This window comes from Symphalangus syndactylus, chromosome 7, assembly GCF_028878055.3.
Source record: "Symphalangus syndactylus isolate Jambi chromosome 7, NHGRI_mSymSyn1-v2.1_pri, whole genome shotgun sequence".
In the NCBI taxonomy this organism is placed as follows: Eukaryota; Metazoa; Chordata; class Mammalia; order Primates; family Hylobatidae; genus Symphalangus; species Symphalangus syndactylus.
In genome coordinates this window covers 72011130-72031451 of record NC_072429.2, presented here as the reverse complement: position 1 = coordinate 72031451, position 20322 = coordinate 72011130, and the positions used below count along the sequence as shown (strand labels likewise).

The window sequence follows — 20322 nt, the reverse complement described above, 5'->3', positions numbered from 1 at the left end:
CGCCCTTTTTGTGAGTTGTAGATCAAAAGTCAACAGAGAAATGTTGGTTCCACATTAAAAATTTCCTAATATGTATTACCGTCTGATGTATAAGTAGCAAATATTCTACCTTTAATAGTGTTTAGTTAGAGATGGGGGTTATCATTTGTCAGGAATATTAAAGAGAACTTTCTTTGGTTTGATATAGATGAGTGACTTTTAAAACATTTTTGACTCTGACCTTTGCTAAGGAATTTTTAAAAATAATGTGACCCAGTATATAAATACATACCTACATCCACACACATATACATTTTTACCTATATCACTAAAACAAAAGATTTATGATACCCATAACATCTGTATTATACTCTAATGTTTTCTATTTTGTTTTATTAAAAATTATAGTTGTGGTTTATTAAATTTATTTCATGACCTGTTAATGGGTCATAATTTATACTTAAAAAAATTTAAATGATTTCCAAGGTTTCATCCAACGTAAAATTCTATGTTAGCATGACTCCATGCTCTCATAGAGAATCAAAGCTCGTCACAGAGCAGCTGGGACCATGTTAAATTAGGAATGATAATAGAAATTCTCCCAAGACATCTGGATATTCAGTTATCCCCATCATATCTGGAAGTCCAGTGTCACCAGTTACTCAAAAAGTATAGAATCTTTGAATAAAATCTGCGATGTACTTAATACTGTTGTATCAATGTTCAGTTTCCAGTTTTGACCAGTGTTACTGTGTTTTTGTCAGTTGCTAACGTTAGGGAAAGCTAGATGAAGGGTGTATGGGAACTCTGTACTATCTTTGCACCATATATATATATATATATAAAAAATATATAGAAGACATATATACTAACTTATAAAAAGTTAAGTATAGAAGAGCATCTTTGAGTAGTGTGCTCTCAAAGATATCTAAAACCTTCTCAAAGATATCTAAGGCATTTTGTTTGGAACTTTTGTTGTGATATATTGATAATAATATCATACAAACTGCCCTGTCCATCATAGTACATTTTAATATGACTTTTATGAGTAAGAGAAAGAAGCTTAGTGAGCAGTATTAAAGTTGAGTTTGTTAATCCTATTTGATAGTTACTTGATAGTTCCTTTTAGGAGTTTAGAACTAGGAGAAGAATTAGTAGAATAAATTCTTCAGAGAAGATACCAAATTACAGAGTGGGGGCTGGTATTATCTTTTTTATAATTTTTATTGTGATAGAACAAATATAATGAGGAATAGGTGAGTATAGAAATAATTTCCAGAAAATTGCAAAAGATCAGGGTCAGCAACCTGGAGCTCTGTGTTGAGAAGGGGGTAATGGGGAGCAGTGTTAGTCAATTTAAATACAAATAGAAGTCTTTACTTAAATGGTAAGCAAGAATAATGATCTGTATGAAGTGATGAGACGTTGGGAAAATGCCACTTATTGGATATCAAAAAAATATTTTTAACTGGCTGAGTTGGAAACAAGAATATGGGATGTGCAGAATGTTTGGAAATCTCTGAACTATTTTGCTTTGCATCTCTGAACTATTACACCATTGAACTACTCTTTCTTGGCCTGATGCCTTTAGAAACTACATATTAGCTTCATCAAAAAGCTCTTATTGGAGGCTGGCCTGGTGGCCCAGCACTTTGGGAGGGCAAGGTGGGAGGATTGCTTGAGGCCAGGAGTTTGAGACCAGCCTGGGCAACATAGCAAGACTTAGTCTCTACAAAAAATTAAAAAATAAGTTGGGCACATGGTGCAGACCTGTAGTCCCAGCTACTAGGGAGGCTGAGGCAGGAGGATCACCTGAGCCAACAAGTTTGAGGCTGCAGTGAGCTATGATGATACCACTGTACTCCAGCCTGTGTAACAGAGAGAGACTCTGTCTCTAAAAAACAAAAACAAGAAAACTTGCATTTGAAAAACAAGACACAACTGAAAGACTCCAAACCTAACCCTTTTCAGAAAATCAGGGGATAACCATTTACAGTAAAGAAAAAGGGTAATTTTAATGGCAGAGGTTAAAAGTTCAAAGAAACTTGCATGTTGGGTATTTTTTGTATACTTACCACCATGCTGACAGCAGTAAGGTGATTCAATGGAAATACGTGAAATTGCTCCTGCCCATAGGAATGTGTGTTACCTTCAGGGAGATAAGATGATAACAGTAAAAGTTATGTAATCTACTGTGTGTAGAACACTGCCAGTTTCTTTATACACAGACGTGGTAGTTCTCCAAGGTATATTATTTTATCCCTGTTTTAGTTATGAAGAAACAGAGACTCAAGTTTAATTTGCTCAGTATCATTTATGAAGTAAGTTATAGAATTGGATTATAAATCTATTTCTGCAAAACTCTAAAACCCATTTTATAAAATAATTTTGTTATTGGGTATTTTGGATACTATGAAGTAAAACACTCGAAGCCTCACTTCAAAATGTATTTTTTCTAGAATAAAAATCACCATGAGGCCGGGCGCGGTGGCTCACGCCTGTAATCCCAGCACTTTGGGAGCCCGAGGCGGGCGGATCATGAGGTCAGGAGATCGAGACCATCCTGGCTAACATGGTGAAACCCCGTCTCTACTAAAAAAATACAAAAAATTAGCCGGGCGTGGTGGCGGGCGCCTGTAGTCCCAGCTACTCGGGAGGCTGAGGCAGGAGAATGGCGTGAACCTGGGAGGCGGAGCTTGCAGTGAGCCGGGATAGTGCCACTGCACTCCGGCCTGGGCAAAAGAGCGAGATTCTGTCTCAAAAAAAAAAAAAAATCACCATGAAATAAAATCATTCAAGAAAATACTAGGAATGATAGTATATGTGGGATGCAAATTTTCAAGATACATATTTGGAAACTTGAGAATGTAGATACTGCTAATTACTATTGATTTAGTTATTCTGTCTTCCTTTTTAAAAGTCTTTTTATTTAGAAATAATTAGAGATTCACTGAAAGTTGTAAAAATGGCACACAGAAGCCCATGTACTCTGCACTGAGTCTCCCCCATTGGTTACATTTTACAGACTTGTAGGACAATATTTCAAACCAGTATACTGACATTGGTAAATGTATGTGTTGTAGTTCTGTTTCATTTTGTCACATGTAGATTCATGCAACCACTGCAGCAATCAAGATGCAGAACTCGGCCAGGCATGGTTACTCATGCCTATAATCTTAGCTCTTTTGAGAGGCCTAGGTGGGACAGATAGCTTGAGACCAGGAGTGTGAGTCCAGCCTGGGCAACATAGTGAGATCTTATCTCTACAAAAATAAAAATAAATTAGCCAGGCATGGTGGTACATGTGTGTTGTCCTGGCTACTTGGGAGGCTGAGGTGGGAGGGTTGCTTGATACCAGGAATTTGAGGCTACTGTGAGCCATGATCACACCACTGCACTCCAGCCTGGGCAACAGAGTGAGACTGTCTCAAAAAAAAAAAAAAAGATACAGAATTATTCTGTCACCACAAAGCTCTTCCTCATGTCCCTTACTACTCTTCTCTTCACCTCTGCTACCCTACCATCTCTAGCCCTTGGCAGCCATGAATGTGTTCTCCATCTCTATGCTTTTGTCATTTCAAGAATATTACATAAATGGAATCATAGTATGTGACTTTTTGAATAGTATTCTATGTTTTTGAGTAGTGTTCTGTGTACCACAGTTTGTTGAACCCTTCACCTATTGAGGGATGTTTTGTTTTTCTTCAGTTTTTAGCTATACATATAAAGCTGCTATGAATATCTATGTGTGGGTTTTGTATGGACATAAATGTTTATTTCTTTAGGATAAATACACAGGAGTGTGATACCTCGGTTGTGTAGTGAATACATGTTTAGTGTTCTAGGAAAACTGCTACACTATTTTCCAGAGTTGCTGAACTGTCTTGCATCACAATCAGGAATGTATGAGAGATTCAGTTTCTTCTCATCCTCCACAGCGTTTGTGGTTGTCACTATTTTTATTTTGGTCATTATGATAGATGTGTAGTTATATATCATTATGGCTTTAATTGACATTTCCATAATGGTTAGGGATGTTCAACATCTTTTTGTGTGTGTATGTGTGTGTGTGTGTGTGTGTGTGTGTGTCTGGTTGTGTGTCTTTGAAATGTCTGTCTTATGCACATTTTCTATAAAATTGTTTTTTTTACTGTTGAGTTTTGAGAGTTTTGTATATATTTTAGATATGAATCCTTTGTTAGATATGTGGTTTGCAAATCTTTTCTCCCTGTTCATAGTTTGTCTTTTCATCCTCTTGACATAGTTTTTCATAGAACAAAAGTTTTTTATTTTGATGAAGTCAAGTTTATCAATTTTTTTTGTGAGTGTGCTTTGGGTATCAAGTCTAAATCTCCTCACCAAATCTAGATCCCCAAAGGTATTCTCCTAGGTTTTCTTTTAAAAGTTTTATGGTTTACATTTAAATGTACATTTTGAATTAGCTTCTTTTTATCAGGTGTCATGTTTAGGTCAAAGGTTTTTGTTTTTGTTTTTTGCCTATGGTTACCCAGTTGTTCAGCACCATTTGTTGGATAGCTCTCCTTCCTCCATTGAATTGCTTTTTCACCTTTGTGTAAAGACAGTTGGCCACACTAGTGTGGGTCTGTTTCTGGGTTCTCTATTATGTTCTGTTGAACTCTGTGTCTCTGCCAACTCCTCACAGTGTTGATTACTGAAGTTACATAATAAGTGTTAAAATAATATAGAGTGGTTTCTTATACTTTATTCTTTTTCAAAATTGAGTTACTCTACTTTCTTTGCCTTTCCATGTAAATTTTAGAATAAATCTTTTCTTGTATTTTTACTTTCACCTTCCATGTATTTATTGCTGGTATGTAGACATACATTTCAATTTTTGTATTTTGATCTTGTGTCCTATTAACTTGCTAATTCACTTATTAGTTCTAGGTAATTAAAAATATAGTTCTTTCTACACAGACAATTATTTCATCTTTAAATAGGGATATTTTTATTTCTTTGTTTCTGATCTGCTTGCCTTTCATTTTGATAAGGTTTGGATCTGTGTCCCCACACAAATCTCATATTGTACCAATGTTGGAGGTTGGGTGGCGTGGGAGGTGATTGGATCATGGGGATGGTTTCTCATGAATGGTTTAGCACCATCCCCTTGGTGCTGTTCTCATGATAGTGAGTGACTTATCGTGAGGTCTGGTTGTTTAAAATTGTAGCACCTCCCTCCTTTCTCTCTTCCTCCTGCTTTGGCCATGTGAGATGTGCCTGCTTCCCCTTTGCCTTCCGCCATGATTGTACATTTCCTGAGGCCTCCCAGAAGCAGAAGCCTCAATGCTCCCTGTACAGCCTGCAGAACCATAAGCCAATTAAAACTCTTCTTATAATTTACCTGGTCTCAGGTATTTCTTTATAGCAATGTGAGAACAGACTAATACGTGTTTCATTTCTTACCTTATTGCACTGGCTAGATCTTCAAGCACTGTGTTGTGTAAGAGTAGTGGGAGTGGACCTCCTTGCTTCATTCTTCATGTACAAAACATTCAGTCTTTCGCCATTAAGTCTGATTTTAGGTGTAGATTTTTAGTAAATATTTTAAATCCAATTGGACATGTGCTTCCTAGTTTTTTGAGAATTTTTTTTATCATGAATGGGTGTTGAATTTTGTTAAATGTTTTGCTGCATCAATTAACTGATCATATGATTTCTCATTTTTGACCTGTTAATGTGATAGATTACATTGATTGAATTTTAAATATTGAAACAGCCTTGTATGCCTGCAATAAACGATACTTGGTCATGGTCTAAGATTCTTTATGTATGTTGCTAAATTCTACTTGCTAATATTCTATTAAGGCTTTTTGTCTCTATAGTCATGGAAGATATTTGTCTGTAGTTCCCCCCACCATAACCCCTTTGGCATTCTTTTTCTGATTTGTATATCATGATACTATTGTACTCATAAAAAGAATTGGGAGACATTCTCTCCTATTCTGTTTTCTGGAAGAGATTGTATAGAGTTGACATTACATCTTTAAAAGTTTGTCAGAATTCTTCCTGAAAACACCCACAACTGGAGATTTTTTTTTTTTTAGGAGTTTTAAATGTATGAATTCAATTTATTGAATACTTATAGGGCTTTTCAAGTCGTCTTCATGTTGGGTGAGTTGTGATAGCTTGTGCTTTTTGAGGATTTGGCTCATTTTGTCTAATTGTCAAGTTTCTGTGTGTAGAATTGTTCTTAGTATTCCCTTATTCTTTTATGTCTACAGGGTCTCTAGTAATGATCCCTGATTCTTTTCTGGTGTTGATGATTTGTGTCTTCTTTTTTGTTTGTCAGCGTTCCTGGAAATTTTCAGTTTTATTATTATTTTCAAAGAACCAAGATTTTGTTTAATTGCTTTTATCTATAGTTTTTTTCTGTTTCCAGTTTTATTGATTTCTGTTCTTAGATTTACTACCTTCTGCTTTCTTTAGATTTACTTTCCCCTTCTTGTTCTTTGTTCTTGAGGTGTGAGCTTAGATTATTTATTTGAAACGTTTCGTCTTTTCTTTCTTTTTTTTCTCAGACCATTCTTCATAACTTTTTTTTTTTTTTTTTTTTAAGAGACAGGATCTTACTCTGTTGCCTAGGCTGGAGTGCAGTGGCATAATCATAGTTCACTGCAGCCCCAAACTCCTGGGCTCAAGTGATCCTCCTGCTTCAGCCTACTGAGTGGCTAGGACTACAGGTGCACACCTGGCTAATTCTGATATGTATTTAGTGTTATGAATTTTTCTCACTTCTGCATCTCACAAATTTTGATACATTGTATTTTATTTTCGTTCAGTTTAAAAATTTCCCTTGATAATTCATTGACCTCTGGATTATTTTAGAAGTATAGTTTCCAAATGCTTGGAGATTTTTCCTGTTATCTTTGTTATTGATGTTTAGTCTGATTCCATAATGGTCAGTGAATACACTATGTATAATTTCACTTCTCTTAAATTTGTCAGGTAAGTTTGTAAAACTTACTTTTCAAAATCTATTTCTAATTTTTCGTTTTGCCATCTTAGTTCCTCACTTTCCTGCTTTCTAGGACAAGCCCATACAAACCTTTGGCTTACCAGAGGTGCAGCTGTAGCATTTTATATGAGTGTATGTATTTATGCAAATTATATACTATGCTTTCACTTCAGAATGTGTTCTGAGTTTCCATGTAACTAAGTGTACAACTATTTAATAAATTTACATAGTATTCTGCTGTAGTAATACACCATAATGTGTTGTCATTTTTGTTGTGGAGTTTATATCTAGTCACTATGAAGTAACAGACAGTAGCACAGAACACAAACATGGGGGCATTTTCAAACACGGCAATAGTTCCTAGTCTGTGTTCCCATCTCTTTTTAGAGTATAAAAGTACAGGTATATGGGATGTTGATCTTGCTTGATGGGCTCACTGGACCTCCTGTTTTTAAATTGATATTGTCAGAGGCCATAAGGACCTCTTCCTCCATGATGGCTACCTCTTAGCTCGAAGCTATTATACTATTTGGGCTAACCCTCTGGGTACAGGTACCATTTTGTCTTAGATGGACATTGGGCATTTCAGAGGATATGCAGATTCAGTGTCCCACTTCACCTAGCCTCTGCCCCCATAGGAATGTGAACTCCTTGATTGGGACTCACATGCAAGTGATTTCCTTCCTGTATGCGTGTAATATGTGAGTGGGTGGTAATACTTAACGGAGTACTGTATGGGATTAGGGTCTTTACCATATTTGCTATATTAATTAAAGGCTATAGCTACCTAGTGTGGAGGATGTTTAATTGGAATTTCATGTCTATTCTAAATTTAGTGGGAGAACCTTTTAGGATTCTTGCTTTTGCCAGTGGATAGAGGTTACTGCCATTTACTGAGATGGGAAAGAATGGAGAAGAAACAGATTTGGAGTGCAGTTAAGACTTCGGGGATAGACATGTCTGTAAGACATCCAAGAGGAGTTGTCAAATATGTGTTTTATGTAGGAGACTGGACTCAGGAGAGATCTAGATGAGAGAGTTAACTATGGGAGTTGATTGCATATACATCACCCTACAAAGCCCTGCTCTTTCAGACCTCTATTACTTCTCTAACCCACCTGCTGCTCCCTGCTGTTCCAACTTCACTCCAGCCACACTGGCTGCAGTGTCCAAACAAGTCAGGTATACTCCCATTTTAGAGGTATTTATTTTCTGTTCTCTCTCATTTGCCAAGGTCTAATGTAACCTTTTCAGTCTTGCCTTTCATTTCACCCCAACCCACTCCACCCTACCCTACCCTGACATTCCCCAGGCCCCTGCCCTGCTTTTTTCTCTATGCCATCTAGTTTCATCTTTATTAACTTTGTATGGCTAAGGCAGATAAAATAAAGAAAAACAGTGATAAAAGAGGTAAAGCAGGAGAGGGCAGGCAAGAGACTAGATCCTCCAGGGCTATTTTACGAAACTGGTCTTCATTTTCAGAAGAGTGGAAGATGAAAGTTTTTTTTTTTTTTCTTTTTGGATGGAGTCTTGCTCTGTCGCCAGGCTGGAGTGCAGTGGTGCGATCTTGGCTCACTGTGACCTCCGCCTCCCGGGTTCAAGAGATTCTCCTATCTCAGCCTCCTGAGTAGCTGGGATTACAGGCACATGCCACCACGCCCAGCTAATTTTTGTATTTTTAATAGAGATGGGGTTTCACCATGTTGGCCAGGATGGTCTTGATCTCCTGACCTCATGATCCGCCCACCTTGGCCTCATAAAGTGCTGGGATTACAGGCGCGAGCCACTGCACCTGGCAAAGATGAAAGTTTTTGAGTGGAGGAGACCTGACCATGTTTGCATAGAGAAGCAGTAGGAGCAAGGCAAGAGTGGTTATGGGTAGATCAAGTGGGAGATTATTGCAATAAAATAGAAACAAAACCAAAACCGAAACACATTTAGTGAGTGATCCAGGCACTCTTCTAAGTGTTGAAGAAACTAGGATGATTCCATCTCCCACTTAAAGAGTAAGTCTAGAAAGCTAGAGAAATGATGTCTACTTAAAGATAAGTGCTCTATTAGAGGAAGTTCATAGTGTTTTGGGAGTATAAAAGAGGACATTTGATCCAGAGGTTCCAGGTTTGTAAACCTGAACTTAATAGTTGAACAGCTTTCACAAAATTACCACTTAGAATTAGTCTCACAGAATTCTAAAATTTAGAACCCAAAGGGATGTTTATCTGATTTCGACTAGAGATTAGAAAATTTTCTAAAGTGTGTTTTAAGAAATTTTAGCTTTTTTTGGATGTTAATAAGTGTGGCACACAAAAAGTAGTTAAGTTTGGACAATACTAGATTAAACCAACAGTTTTCTTTACTGCAGAACTTCTAAGAATTTATGATATGCTTAGGTACATTATAAATATTCTAGAAATGTATATAATGTGTAGCATTTCTCAGACTCAGTTGGCCATAGATCCTGTTACATTAATGAATGATCTGTGGATATAGGGCAAACTTTAGGAAATGCTGGCTGACATGATTTGTTCAAGATCTTAACAACTAGTTAAAGAGTAAGCTATAACTAAAATACAGTTTTCACAACTTTGTCCTTTGAGTTTTCTAAGACATTTCAGTATTACCATATGAAACAGTGTTAACTATGAAACTACCAGGATTCTTTTTTTTTTTTGCAGGGGTAGGAGGACAGGGGTCTCATTCTGTTGCCCAGGCTGGAGTGCAGTGGCACCATCTTGGCTCACTGCAACCACCACTTTCTGGGGTCAAGCCATCCTCCCACCTCAGCCTCCCTAGTAGTTCGTTAATATAGACCAGGTGGTCCAAGGGCCACTATGCCTGGCTAATTTTTGTGTCTTTTGTAGAGACAAGGTTTCACCATGTCACCCAGGCTCCAGGATTCTTTTGGCCACATTTTAATACTATATTACATTTGGAATTAATGAAATTCTGAATTTGGCATAATATAACTAATAACTTTGTATCACTCAGTGGGCAAGTATTATATAGAGTTAGTTTATGTGAAATTTATGACCTAGGAATGTGTAATGAAACAACACTTTTCTGTTTTTTTTTATTGCTTCTTTTTTGTGGCTTTGAAATATTAAGAATACTTCATTTTAGCTTTCTTAGCTTTGATTCCGTCATTATTTTGGCAGATTATACTGTTTTAGAACTTACATATGGTAAAAATAATGGCATAGTAAAAATGCAACATTATTGATATTCAATTATTAGAAAGAATGTTTGGAAAGTATTTCTAGTAACTACTTTTCATGTATTTCTAGATGAGGCAGGGGTTGGCAGTCTGGAGCCCACAGCTTTCTTTTTTTGTATGTCCCATGATCTAAGGTTGTATATTTAAAAATCATTGAAAAAAATAAGTAGAAGATTGTTTTTTGATGTGTAGAAATTATATGAAATTCAGATTTCAGTGTCCATAAAAACAAAATTTTATTGGAGCACCACCACCCTCATTTGTTGATGTATTGTCTATGACTGCTTTCTCAATACAACGGCAGTATTGAGAAGGTGTGTTAGAAACCTCGTGGCCTGCAAAGCCTAAAATATTTACTATTTGCCTCTTTTCAGAATGTTTGTGGACCTCTAGTCTGTATTAATGAATAATAGAGTTTATGGGATTATAAGTTTAGGTATATGCAATATAGGGAGCTATGTTTTATATATAACCAATTCTTTAAGTCAGTGTCTTCTAATAAGTTCCACTTATTTGTCCCTGCTGGTTCTAGTCTTTTTTTTTTTCTGGTAGAAGTTGTATATTTTATTCTAATTTCATTTCATTTTTTTCTTTTTTGCTATTGATCGGTAAATAGTATATGATGTGTATTATTATAGGAAGCACTTGGGTTTGAGAAGTATCTTTGTAAAATAAACAAATTTTGAATAATTTTATATTGTTTCTATACACTTGATTGATGGGGAACACTTTTTATATTTGAAGTTGACTTTGATAGGCTAAGTTCTTTTTAAAAATAATTATTTCATATGATCATATTAGCAACAGAATGTTATTCTTACTGGATTTAGTTGGCCCAAGGAAGTCATAATTTAGTTTGTTCCTAACACAACTGGAGTAAATATTCTTAGACTACTTCACCTCTTTGATTCGAATGCTGTTACCAGTTTATAAAATTTTTATGTATCTATTTGTATTCTATTTGATAGGTCTCTTATTGGTTCTTAAGAGGGTTTGTTAAATTTTCGTTTCCAAATATTGAATAATTTTGCAGTTGAATTTTTTCTTTTGCAAATTTTATGATTTGGGAGAGGTAAAAATAATATCAAACCAGAACAAGGATAATGGAATTATTGATGTCTTGTTCAAACATCTAAAACATGGAATTAAAAGAAGTAGCTTTAAATATGTGGGAGCCTCTACGGTGCTAAACACGTCCTTTTCAGTGTAATTTTTAGTTTCAGTTGTAATATAGAAGTTTATTTTCAACCTGAGTGATCTGAGAAGGTTGTCGAGCATGAGGGTACCAAGTACGGCTCATTAGCACCTTACTATTAGTACTATCTTTTTTTCTTAGGAAGGGTTAGCTAGACTAGAATATGTTGCTAGGCTTCCATGTCTTTCGTTTTAGCATCTCATTCATCTCCCAGATCTTTTAGTATAAATTCTCCTTGTGAGCACAAATGAAACTAGGATCATGTCCTCCCTTCAAAGAGCATAGAAACAATTGTATACAATCTCCGTGATTAAGGAATTTCTGGGTATTCATAAATTGTATTCTTTTTCCTTTGTTAGTGTAGGTACAAAGATAAATTGAATAAAATATACTATTAAAATTGTCAAGTGGATTTAGAAACTCAAAGGAACCAGTGAAATTAATGTATCATAGAAAAAATTTTCACTATTAAATGTTAAATTGTTAAAAACAAGATACTACAATTTAAATAATATCTGTTGAACTTTAACAAGAATTTGTGGGTTTGTTTTTCTTTTTTGTATCAAAATAATGGTTATATTTCATATTAATCTTCAGCAACTAAAATATATTGTGGCATCTTCTTATGGAATCATTTGTTCAACAAGCAATTTTTTATGTTTTCAGAAATAGTTGATATCATTTCATATTAATCAACTATTTCTATCCCAACACTGACTGGTATTGCTTACACCATATTAAAAAACACATTTTTTTAAATCAATTTTTTACTACTTGTACCAACTAAATCTAGTAAGAATATGACTCAGGTCATGTGATATCATTTCATATTAATCTTTAGCAACTAAAATATATTGTGGCATCTTCTTATGGAATCATTTATATGTTCAACAAGCAATTTTTTATGTTTTCCGAAATAGTTGATATCATTCAGTTTGGACAGTAATAACAGAGGTACCTAATGAGTTTTTAAAAACAAGTAAGCATGGGACAGTGACTGAATTTAAGAATGTCTTGGAAAATATTAAGTCTAGAACTTTAGTGGATGGAATTTTATTAGACTGCCAGTGAAATTGCAATTATATTTGAAGTTACTCTGATGGACTCTTTTTTTTTTTTTTTTTAAAAAAAGAATATTTCAGATGACCTGAGTTATATTCTTACTAGATTTAGTTGGTTCTAGTAAAAAATTGATTCAAAAAAATAAGTGTGTTTTAATATGGTGTAAGCAATACCAGTCGCTGTTGGGACAGAAACAGCTATTATTTGAAAAAGGGAGAGGAGTCAGTTTCCTATAGTTATATAGGTTTGTAAAATGCTGGATCAAGGAAAATTTAAATGTTTTCTTATTGTAGAACTTCTCAGAGCCTTTACTTTTTGATTTTTGTGGGTATTTAATTTTTTGTATTTATTTTATACAGTATAAAATATAAAAAATTCAAATATTAATGTAAATATTATGCCACCCCTGCATTCCAGTTACCCAATTTTGCCCCCGCCCCTTGCCAGTTTCATGTATTATCTTTTCAGGATATTCTCTGGATATGTATATGTATTTACTTTAAGAAAGTATCATTCTGTAATAGTATTCCAAATCTGTTTTTTTTTTCCTTTGAAAAATACCTTAAACAGCATTCCATGTCAGTATGTAAGAAGCTGCATTATTTTTTCTAACTTGATTATGAAAATTTTAGAAACCCTGCAACCATATAGGTCTATTTAACTCCCAGCCCATATATAGTTGTCATTTGTATAACATCTATATAGAGCATAACTTCCACAATGTTATGATTTTTTGCTTTAGTCTATATCTTAAAGAAATTAAGAGAAAAAGTCTTGAATTTATTTGCCCACATATCTATCATTTCCCTTTTTTTGTTTTGCTTTTGTGTTTGTGTTTGTTTTTGTTTTTGTTTTCTCTGAAGATCCAGATTTCTGTCTGGCTCTACTTCTCTTCAGCTTGAACATCCTTTAGTATTTCTTGTAGTGTAGGTCTTCTGGCAATGATTTCTCTGAATTTTCGTTTACTGAAAACATCTTTATTTTGCCTTCAGTTTTGAAGGGTATTTTCATTGAATATAGAATTCAGAGTTGACAGTTTTTTCTTTTCTTTTCTTTTCTTTTTTTCTTTTTTTAACTTTCAGCACTTTATGAAGACTTTAAAGATGTTGTTCCACCCTCTCCTGGCCTCAGATTTTTTCTCTTGAGAGGTCATCCATCATTTGAATTGTTGCTCCCCATAAATAATATGTCTTTTTAGCTTTTAGCAGTTAAACTATAACATATCTTGTGTGGTTTTCTTTATATTGATCTAGTTCACTGAGCTTCTTGAATACGTAAATATGCCTTTTACAAAAGGAAATTTTTGGGTCTTAGGTCTTTTAATATTTTTCTGTTCCCCCCTTTTCCTCCTCTCCTTCTGTTAGACCTTTTAATATTGTCTAGCAGATCCCTAAGCCTCAGTTCATTTTTTTAACTTCTTTTTTTCTCTCTAATAGGTAGTATAATTTCTGTTGATTAATCTTGATTCCTTGGTCATCTCCTTTTGGCTATTATGTCTATCCAGTGAATTTTAAATTTGAATATCATATTCTAGAATTTGGCTACTTTTTATAATTACTGTTCTCTGCTGAAATTCTCCATACATTTATTCGTTAAAAGCATGTTTTCTTTGATCTCATTGAACATAGTATAACTTTGCTGCTAGTTCCTTTTTTTTTTTTTTGGATACAGAGTCTCCTCTGTCACCCAGGCTGGAGTGCAGTGGCGTGATCTTGGCTCACTGTAACCTCTGCCTCCCAGGTTCAAGCGATTCTCATGCCTCAGCCTCCTGAGTAGCTGGGATTACAGCTGTGTGCCACCACACTCGGCTAATTCTTTTATTTTTAGTAGCGACAAGATTTTGCCATGTTGGTGAGGCTGGTCTTGAACTCATAGCCTCAAGTGATCCACCCACCCCAGCCTACCAAAGTGCTGGGATTACAGGCATGAGCCACCACACCCGGCCCCTTGCTGCTAATTCTAACATCTCGGTTATTTCAGGGTAGTTTTCTGCTTACAGTTTTTTTTTTCTCTTGAGAATGGATCATTTTTTCCTGTTTCGTATGTTGAATAATTTTGGATTGTATTCTGGACATTGTAAAATTATATGTTGTAGAACCTAGATTCTGTTATGTTCCTGTGAAGTGTGTGTATGTGTGTGTGTGTATGGTTTAGACAGGCCCTCACTCTGTCACCCAGGCTGGAGTGCAGTGGTGCAATCTTGGCTCACTGCAACCTCTACCTCCCAGGCTCAGGTGATCCCCCCCACCTCCGCCTCCTGAGTAGCTAGGTCTATAGGCACATGCTACCATGCCCAGCTAATTTTTTGTATCTTTATAGATATGGGGTTTTGCTATGTTGCCCAGCCTGGTCTCTAACTCCTGGGTTCAAGCAATCTTCCTGCCTTGGCCTCCCAAAGGTGTTAGGATTACAGGCGTGAGCCACTATGCCTGGCCAAAAAAATTTTTTAGGCAGGCAGGTAGTTGGCTGGGGTCTCAACAAAACTTTTTTCTGCACTGGGTGACAGGCACCTCAAATTCTAATCTTGTAGCTAAATTTCTTTGAACTGGTTCCAGGTGTGTGTGTGTGTGTGTGTGTGTGTGTGTGTGTGTGGTTCAGGGGTCAGATAGAGATTCGAACAGTTTTATACATAGAATGTGAAGCTCCCTCTCTCTCCAGATTATTTATTTATTTAGACAGAGCCCTACTCTGTCGCCCAGGCTGGAGTGCAGTGGCGTGGTCTTGGCTCACTGCAACCTCTGCCTCCTGAGTTCAAACAATTCTTCTGCCTCAGCCTCCTGAGTAGCTGGGATTACAGTTGCCTACCACCACGCCTGGCTAATTTTTTTATTTTTAGTAGAGATGAGGTTTCACCATATTGGCCAGGCTGGTCTCAAACTCCTGACCTCATGATCCACCCACCTTGGCCTCCAAAAGTGCTGGGATTACAGGCATGAGCCACTGCCCTCGGCCTCAGATTTTTATTTCTAATATTTCCTCCTCCATATTCCAGGGACTGTGGAATATGAGCCCTTATCGCTGGGTTTTCAAACCAGTAAGACTATTTTCCAGTGGCATTTTAGCTATTTCACATGGAATAGATGGGCTTGCCTTCAAATTCAAGCTATTAAAGAAAAAAAGGGAGAGAAATGCATCCTATGCTGTTCTTTTTTTCCAGATGTTAACTCGCCTCCAGTGTCCACCTGTTTCATTGACTTTTTGGTACCTTTAGATGATTGTTTCTTACAGTTTGTTCCGAATTTATTGTTTCCTGCAGGAGAATCAGTTCAGTGAGAGTTTACTTGGCCATACTGGACATAGGGTTACTGCTTTATTTATTTAAGAACGGTTTAGGATCCCACTGTATGATTTCTCTGTAATTTATTTAACTTCTTAGTCCTGTATTCATGGACGTTTAGTTGTTTTGAATCTTCTGATGTTATCAGTGTTGCAGAATATATCTTTATACATACACGTGGTGAGACATTCTTGTGGGTACTTGGAGTACATCAACAGACATTTCTGTCCTCATGAAATTTACATTCTAGTTGGGGGAGATAGAAAATAAAAAATAAATACAAGTACATTGTATAGTAGATTAGAAAGTGAAAAGTGCTTATATAGGAAGAGTAGAGCCATATTTGAGTAAAGGGATGGGAATCACAATTTGAATTAGAGAGATCTTACTGAGAGGTGAGATTTGAGCTAAGACTTTAAGAAGGTGAGAGAATGAGCCTTGAGGATGTCTGGGGGAGAAGCAGGAGATCAGCCATTGTAAAGGCCCTAACATGGAGGCTTATATGGTGAGTTTGAGGAGCAGAAAGGAGACTAGTGTGGCTAGAGAAGAGTAAGTGAAGAGGTGAGTGGTATAAGAAGAAGCCAGAGATGTGACTGGGAGCCAGATTTATGTAAGGCCTTGTAGGCCATTGTAAAGATTCTGGCTACTACTCTGAATGAAATGCAAAATCAATGTAGGTTTTTTTATTTTTTATTTTTTTGAGATGGTGTCTCACTCTGTCGCCAGCTGGAGTGCAGTGGCGCGATCTCAGCTTACTATATCTTCTGCCTCCTGGGTTCAAATGATTCCCCTGCCTCAGCCTCCCAAGGAGCTGGGATTACAGGTGTGCACCACCACACCCAGCTAATTCTTTTATTTTTAGTGGAGACGGGATTTAACCATGTTGGCCAGGATGGTCTCAATCTCTTGACCTCGTGATCTGCCCACACTGGCCAACGCAGGTTTTGAGCAAAAAAAAAAAAAAGAGCCATTTTGCTGATTAAGAGAGCAGTTGGGAGGTTATTACAATAATCTAGAGTAGAGATGAGGCTGTTTTGAATGTTTTGGACTTTTTTACCAATATAATTAGGTGAAGAATGATACCTCTTTGGCATTTTAATTTGCATTTCTTTAATTATAAATGAGGTCAAACATCTTCTCATATGCATAAAGTATTTATATTTCCTTTTCTGTGGTCTGTAAGTGTATAACATGTGCTATTTTTTGTGTTGATTCAGTAGTCTTTCTTTTTTTTGAGATGGAGTCTCGCTTTGTCCCTCAGGCTGGAGTTCCGTGGCATGATCTCGGCTCACTGCAACTTCTGCCTCTTGGGATCAAGCAGTTCTGCCTCAGCCTCCTGAGTAGCTGCGATTACAGGCACCCACCACCATGCCTGGCTAATTTTTGTATTTTTAGTAGAGATGGGGTTTCACCATGTTGTCCAGACTGGTCTTGAACTCCTGGCCTCAGGTGATCCAGCTGCCTCGGCCTCCCAAAGTGTTGGGATTACAAGCATGAGCCACCGTGCCCGGCCTCAGTGGTCTTTTTCTTACTGACTTGTCCTCAGTATTTTTTAAAGCTCCTCATGTACTTCCAGTATATAGGCAAAGATGAAACCACTGATCTAGCCCATCCTCATCATGTAGCTGCCTCAAGGTCAGTTCATGCCCAATGTTAAGAGGTACTTGGAGTCTATAGTCACAAAGTGCATTCACTCCCAGCACTTCCCCGTCCGGATCTCACATGCATCCTTTCACTTTGAACTTGGCCTTCTGCTAGCCCTGGTTGCTTTACTCCCACATAGCTGAGAACCTGGCCCTTGCTGGTCTTGTCTCTCCCTTGCAATCATTCACTTTTAAGTTGAGAGGAATATAGTAATGAGTATTGAGGTTAGGGGGTGCTGTGGAGCCACTCTATCTTCATTTGAAACCTGGCTCCACCTAGGCCAAGCAACTTATCTTCTCTGTTTTTCAGTTTCCTCAACTGTAAAATGGAAATGATAACAATATGTATTTGCCTTATCAGGCTATTGCGAGGATTAGATGAGTTACTGCATGCTCAGTGCCAGCATATAGTAAACCACTCAGTAATTGTTAGCTATAACCTCTCCTTCATTTAACAAATATGTAGTGGACTCCTTTTAAGTGCTAGGTATCACGCTCGATACTGTAGACTAGGGCTGCAGTGAATACGACTCCCTTTTTCCCTGTGTATAAGCAGAAATTGTCCCTTTTGTAGCCTTCCTAGAACACTATTCCTGGAATAGCATGCGTATCATTTACTCTAAACTTTTCCCTTTGTTGAGAACTATGAGGTCTAATACAGGGTTCTCAAGCATTTGCAGGGGAGTCTGGCCTTTCTAAATTTGAGTAGTAACAAGATATACTTATTTTGATTATATTAGAATTACATTTTGATAAAACAAGAGTCAAGTGACAACTAAGATTATAAGTTTAGCTCTTCATCTGTTTGATTTTATCATGAGTTCACCAGCTCTGAAGTGTTCAGTTTCTGGCCAGAATTTCTTATGCATAACTGGGGTGATTTTAGCTTCCTGAGAGATCACCATGGTCGTACTCTTGTCAGTCTTGATCACTCTCCTGCTTTGGAGTTCTCAGTCTTATAAGCTCAGATTGTATTGCAGGTTTCTAAGTCTCATAAGAAGTGTCATCCTCTGCAAATAGGATTATATGGTCTTATTTGCAAACCTTTTTTTGTTCTCTTGAGTTAATTTTTCAGGATAACAAAGAGAACAATAAGTAAAATTTGCTTAAGATGCATTCTTTCTTTACTCCCATGTGGGTCTCAGATTTTCAGAATTCTCCATGTTGTTTCCTCAGATACTTAAGGAACCTTATATACACTGGGTTTGAATGACTTATTGGTTTGCTTGACATCCTGTCTTTGTAAGAGTATGTGGCAGGCTTTCTCCAAATCAATAAAGGCAGCAAGACTTTTTTTTTTTAATGTACTGAACTTAATAGTTGTTTACATATTCATTTTAAAATGGAAATAAAACTATCTTATCTTCTGATCTTTTCTAAATCCAAATCAGTTCTTTATGTCGGCTTTCAATAGTCTATATTTCTAATGCAATATAATACAATGTTCTTAATATCATACCTACTATCAGCAAGTATTTTTTGCCCTTGTTCTCTTGCTCGTGTTCATGCACTGTCTCTCTCTCCTTTCCTCCCTCTCCTCCCCCCTTCTTGCCTCCCCCTTATCCCTCCTCTCTCTCATTGAGATAAAAATGAGCAACTTCAGCTCTTTGGCTGTTCTCTTTTGCGGGTGGGTAAGATTTAGGATCGTAGGCAGTAATATTTGGACTATATATTTAATCATCTCAGGTATTATTCTCATCATGGCTTACTGCTTTTCTCAGTTTGAGTTTCTTGGGAGCTTATTATTCATTAATTTCCCAGGCTTTTTCTTGGCTTCAGTTACAAGGACCTTGACCAACTTGCTTTATTTATTTCCTTATGATTTGTTGACATTCTCATGTTCTCTGGTCAAGATGCACTTCTTTAAAGATAAATGAGTTACCAGACTCCTGTACTGTAATTGACTGACAGGTCATAGAACAGTCTATTCAGAACAGTCTGTGTAGAACAGAACCCCAAACATGTAAATAAATGGCCTTTACATAAGGCAAAGAGATTTTTTAAAAATTGTAGTAATGTTATTTATTATTTTACATTAAATTCTTCCAGAGGTTTATTTAGTTGATTTCTACTGGTTTTTATAATATCTGAATTTATCAGCTTATCTTCTGCACACTGCTTGGTGTTTTGAACTGCACTGGCGTTCTTTTTTTATTCCTCTTTTTTTTTTTTTATAGATGAGGTCTCACTCTATTGCCCAGGCTGGAGTGCAGTGGTACTCAAACCACAAGGGTACATTTGATGCTGAGCTCACTGTACCCTTGAATTCCTGGGCTCAAGCAATGCTCCTGCCTCCGCTCCTGAGTAGCTGGGACTACAAGGGCATACCACCATGCCCAGATAATTTTTTACGTTTTTTGTAGAGACAGTCTTGCTATTTTGGTCAGGCTGGTCTCAAACTCCTGGCCTCAAGTGATCCTCCTGCCTTGGCCTCCTAAAGTGCTGGGATTATAGGTGTGAGCCACTGTGCCTGGCCTAGATTGGCATTCTTGAGTGACCAATGAACCAAATATCAAGTCTCCTAGACAGGCATGAAGTGATGTTCTCCCGGGTATGGTACAAGCACTAATGGGAAACTAGGGGTGCCACTGAGCATATGAAATGAAAGTCTAGAGATTCTGCCAGCATAACCACAGCTAAGGGTATTCTTTACAGGGAATAACCAAAAGCTTTAGAGATGCTGAAGCTTCATAGAAACATTGTAGAATATCAAAGAAGGCTGATGGATTAGTTGCCAAGAGGGGAAGAGGCCAACAACTCTGATTTCCTGGGGCTACTATGTTCTGACACAGCATGTATCTTGCACAGGGTGACACAGCTAGTAAAGGGCTGAGCTGGCCCTCCATCCTAGGAGTAATATGTCATCAAAGCTCGTGCTTTTTCTGCTATGCTACACTAACTCATGTAAACATCCACTCTTTGGGAATAGTAGGATGTCATGATGACTGACTTATTTCAGAATATCTTCAAAAACTA

General features: G+C 36.9%; 1 protein-coding gene across 21 annotated transcripts in view; it reads left to right on the top strand.

Moving 5' to 3' along the window:
* STAU2 (staufen double-stranded RNA binding protein 2) overlaps nt 1-20322 on the top strand; it is a 338058-nt gene that overhangs the window by 106689 nt on the left and 211047 nt on the right. The gene's annotated exons all lie outside the window — the stretch shown is intronic.